We start from the raw sequence: 5,803 nt of genomic DNA, 5'->3' as shown, positions 1-5,803 counted from the left end.
AGGGCCACTACATCCTTTCGTTCCTTACATTTCAAACATTTACTAACGAGAATCAGTGAGCCACCGCGAATAGCGTTCTCTCTGCAGAAGGAACTTGACAACTGGTGATCATTAAAATTAAACAATAATTCATAATTTCTAAACCAGTGCTCAGTAACACAGAATATATTAATATTATGCATATTTAAAAACATTTCAATTTCTAGCTCTTTACCCATCATCCCTTGTAAATTTTGATGCACCAAATTGAATATGTTAATAATTGAAACGTTAACGTCTTTTGATGGGTATAATCTAGTTGTATTAATTGATTTGTAATTGCAAGAGTGTGACTCCTTTGTCTTATCAATTAATTTAAATTGGAAGCAGATTCCAAAGTCTTAAAACATGTCAAATTTTTTTCCTGCTCAATAGAAGCAGGTATTTTTTTAGCTAAATTTATAGCTAGGAAATTGTGTATAAAATACTGTAGCGATGTTGCTACTTGTCTAAAATTTTTATTACTTAATTTAAATAAGTCATTTTTTGATGTCCTTAAATTTCTAAAATTTATTATATTATTTATGTCTATTAATTTAAATGCATATTTTTTGGATGTCAAGGTGCAGTTATTATTATCAAAAGCATTATAAATTGCATTATTAATATTAAATCTAATTTTGTTTTCTGTCGGTAAGTCTTGCAAGTAAGCAAAAGTGAACATAATAAGTTTTTTAATATTTAACATATTAACTTTTTCAACATAATGCAAAATTTGTTTTTGGTTAACGTTTTCTCTCCTCCCTAACATAATTATTATGACAGTGTTTAGACAATGTGTGGTATTTAAAATCTTATCAAATATTTGTGCTGGATTAGCACCTGGCATACAGTAATTAATCACATGTTGTCCAAAACAAAGGTCATGTAATGCCACACCCATCTGTTTCCCCAGCTCATCACTAAAAATTTTAATTTTAATTTTGTCTTCTCTAGAAACTTGTGAAGATGCAGTAGTAGGTATACAGATAGGTGCTGCCTTCACAATATCATTGGTTTGAGACTCTAGCACTGAAAGAGTAGACACATTATGTTTTTGAATTTCAACATGTGGTAGCTCCTGACAACCCGATGCAGAGCATTTACATTCAGCGTACTGCATTGTCAAAGAGTCAAAACGCTGTTGATTATAATTACAAGTATCAATTAAATTGTCCATTGCCAACACATGCTCACTAATGTCCCTCTGTGCTTTTTGAAGATTTTTGAAGTAAGCTTGCACTAACAGAAATATCTTTATGTATCTATCGAAGAGGAGAAGAAATCTGACAAAACATCAAACCAGGTTACGAAGCAGCCTTACTCACGTTTACGAGTTTCCAACTATAATATTTCGAGCATCGTGTCGGGTTCCCTTGAAATATCTTCTCACTGCGTTGAAATGATAACAACCGCGTTTCCTATAATATTATCTTAATACCAGCTGTTACTACGTGAGACAGTGTGCTAATATTTTTTGAGATTAACATTATTATCAGCCATTATTACATTAGTAACATTATTATATATAAACATATACACCAGCTGTGTATGATATTTATATTTTTAACTAAAGAATAACAGCTTGACGACGGATATAGAATAAAATTCGTCCAAGCGTAGCTATCTACTAGACATAAACCAGGTGATAGGGACTTAAATCGTTTATTCTGTATTCTCTGAAAGAGTTTCCTTTTATATAATATAAATCAGCAGAACAAGGAGAGATAGTATAGATTTTACATAATGTTATTAAATCAGAGAGAGTTGATAAATAAGGTAAGTATAGAGAGTAACTTTATTTATACAAACATGTGTGCGAGCTCGTGGAACATGATTTGTTGACGGGGATATAAGATGACCCAGTGAAACCTGAACCGTCGTCGTGGCCTAAAGGATAAGACGTCCGGTGCATTCGTGTTGAGCGATGCACCGGTGTTCGAATCTCGCAGGTGGGTACCAATTTTTCTAATATATGTACTTAAGAAATGTTCACGATTGACTTCCACGGTGAAGGAATAACATCGTGTAATAAAAATCAAACCCACAAAATTATAATTTGCGTAATTACTGGTGGTAGAACCTCTTGTGAGTTTGCGCGGGTAGGTACCACCGCCCTGCTTATTTCTGCCGTGAAGCAGTAATGCGTTTCGGTTTGAAGGGTGGGGCAGCCGTTGTAACTATACTTGAGACCTTAGAACTTATATCTCAAGGTGGGTGGCGCGTATTTACGTTGTAGATGTTTATGGGCTCCGGTGGTTACCGGAGCCCATAAACCGGTAACTACCAAATAAAACCCGGGTGTGGCTACTAAACTCCTCCCCGAGACTTTGTCCCACGAACCGGTGTAAAATCTTACCGTGCGATCTTCGTGCCGCAGTCGGTGACCGGAGTTGATCCGGGTGACCATTGGACTAAAGCCCTAAAATATCGCAGTCTGCTCTCAATATCTGCAGACGGTCAAAACCAATGTACCCTGCAGGCCCTCTAATCGTAAGGGCCTCGCATGAGGTTCGGCTCTCTGCCCAAAAAAATTACAAAAGGCATAGAATGATGCTGGGAGTTGTCGGGGTCCTAACATCTCTGAGGCGATAAGTTTAATACCACTTCCATATTATACAAGGGGGCTACTGACAGAGCGAAGATGGAGCTGGTTGCGAGAATTGGCGAGCAACTAATTTTAAAGACGACGAAGTCGTGGTTTTTGGTCGATTGCCAAGGCTGCAGAAGGCAACTTTTCATGACGGAGGAGTCATACCACTGAACATCCCACGGTGTTATAACTCCCAGCCTTAGATCCAAATCAAATCTTAACTATATAATGTTAGTAAAATACGTCCAATATACCAAAATACCTCAGAAAAAGAATAATGAACACAAAGAGAGCAAATTTGGCGAGAAGATTATGGAGAAAAAGCGAGGATACTGTTTCTGAATGGATTAAGGAAAAGAAGTATCCATCATGAAAGTGGACCTACATGGATTAAGTACTCATCTACTTTTGACGACACTAAATCTAGTCATATTTCGTATGGTAATAATTGTAAGGTCCGTTGGTGAGATTATAGGGCCCGTATGTTTATTTATACTTTAGATATGCTAAAAATAGGGTTAAAATAAAAGTAAAATAAGTATGTCCCGTCTTCATTGTGGGAGTTGTATTGGGCAAGGCGTAGGCATATGATAACCTAAAGGTTGTTGTAGATGAACATGTTCTCGGCCTTACTCATAGTGAAGTGAGCGTATTCAACTGTTTATTTCTGTAGGATTATAATTAGATATGCCCATTTAGCGACAGCCTAAAATAATATTCACGCGAGATAAACACAGCAGCGGGCTTTGTTTTGTAATGTCAACACAGACTGGTTTGCTTAGTCCATTTGTGGATAGTTCTCGGATTTTAGGTAGCGTTTTAAGCCAGCTTTAGTTTTCGACGGTGAACCAGTTATACTTGTTGCAATGATAGCATTAGAGTATTCTTTGTTGTGGTATCTTATACCACCTTACCGGAATTCATTATTGTTTTAGGACTGAAATAGACAATAGGATGATACTAACGTGTGAGGTGTTAAATAAATACGCTTGTAATTAGTGCAAATTCAAATTTATTTCAAGTGTAAAGACATCGTAATATAAAATATTGAATGACAAAACATAAAACTTACCACCGATTCTAAAAAGAGCTGCAGCGCCGAGAAGAGATCTTCAAATAAACTCAGTATCTATTTTTGATTACTCATTTTGTGCTCTTATTTAAAATGTTAATTAACATAATAAAATAAAAATCATTTTTTTTGTTATATAAAGATTTTGGCTCCAACGCCTTTGGCATTGATTTTGCCAATGTCAAAGTATTTACAAAAATGACAGGTGCTTAGAGAGGAAAAAATTACTAAATCTAAATACAAATAAATTTGGTCAGTTTTTCCATACGCGAATACGCAGAATATTTACATGTTTAGAATAGACTTAATTGCAATGGTCTCGAGTGAACAAGCTCTTCCTGTGTCGGGCTGTGTTGCTCCAGTGGGGTGGCAAGGACTTAGAAGTAATATCTCGTGGAAACTGAGGTCACACGCTCACTTCTTCTCATTCCATACAATTATCATAGAATATAATCATATTATCACCAAAAGCGCTATTGTAAAAAATGTATGTACGTAATTTTGGATGACTCGTTGAAGGATAAGCTGATATTTATATTTCGTACTAGCTGACCCGGCAGACTTCGTAGTGCCTCAGTCGATAAATAAAAGACCTAAACTTTTGTATAAAATAAACTTAAAACAAACAAAAAGAATCCGTCCGACGGGGGACACATCAAAGGGAAAACAAAATTGTTATTTTTATTTAATTCCGAGCATTTTCATATTTATCTACCTTTTCAACCTTCTCTGGACTTCCACGAATAGTTCAAGACCAAAATTAGCCAAATCGGTCTAGTCGTTCTCGAGTTTTAGCGAGACTAACGAACAGCAATAGATAGATATCGTAAGTGCCATTGCTCTAAATACTGAAAAGCTTATCTCCTACAAAATTCACATAGTTCATTGTACAAATAAAATTGAATAAATATCATCGTGTCGATAGAAAATACAGCTTCGCATCACTATAATTGAAGAAGGCTTAAGTTCAAATAAGTCGATACCTTCAGAGAATGATAACAGCAAATAATACCATTTCCAGTAACGAAGCTGCGAGAGTGGCAGGAAGAGGGATCCTCGTATTGAGTTTTGATTGTGTGGCTCCTTCTAACGTAAATAGCTTTTTAATGTACAATAATTGATATTGTTTTGTAATCGACAGAGCTTATTGGCGGCATTTGAGCAAAGTGTATTATTTTATCGAAAAAAAAAAACGTTGTGTAACATAAAACAGTTAAAAAAATAACGTCCATTATAAGATCATTCGAAATAAGATCCCTGTCTCTTTGACTTATTTATATCTTCATCTTTTTGATTTTATTAATTGTAATAAAAAATAAATTTAGTTCCGCTGCATATTAGATAGCATAGCCTTGATTTTGATGTAAAAACACTTCTCAATAAAACAGAAAAAACCACAACGAGTACTAAAGTTACCTTTTGAAAAATGCAATTTTCTTGAGTAAAACTACACTAGGACTTAACGTATTAACATCATTACTGTGGCGGGTAGCCATCATACAACGCAAGATAATTGACAGATGCCTGAATCTCGCTTACGACATTTTCAAGATAAAGCGCATACATACAAGTTCCGAACAACAACATTTGGACCGTCGGTCTACCGAGCAATATCACCCGCTCGGTGGAAGATCTTTCCTTTCGTCGTAAACTCCCCAAACTGGTGACCTGCGACGAGATGTGAACACGCAACTTTCTGATTCATCATCAGCGCATCAAGAACTTCGGCTACCACAATCCCCGCATTCTCGCAGATAAAAGCAAGTCATCGACAGTCATCCCACAGCAAGCCAGCATCGCAGCCTCAACAGGACTATCGCAGCCGACTCACCGCGCTTCCTGGTCCTACGGCACGCACCTACACTGCCTCATCACGCAGCATTCAAGCTCAGTCTCGACTCACCGCAGACTTCGAGCAGCACTGGCGACAATCACGCAGCATTCAAGCTCAGTTTCGACTCACCGCAAACTTCGAGCAGCACTGGCACTTGCAAGGACAACGATAACTAAAATGACACGACTTCCGGTCTCGGAGGGGAGTGATGTGGCGGGTAGCCATCATACAACGCAAGATAATTGACAGATGCCTGAATCTCGCTTACGACATTTTCAAGATAAAG

This window comes from Bombyx mori, chromosome 9 (assembly GCF_030269925.1).
Source record: "Bombyx mori chromosome 9, ASM3026992v2".
NCBI lineage: Eukaryota > Metazoa > Arthropoda > Insecta > Lepidoptera > Bombycidae > Bombyx > Bombyx mori.
Note: the sequence above shows the minus strand (reverse complement) of the source record.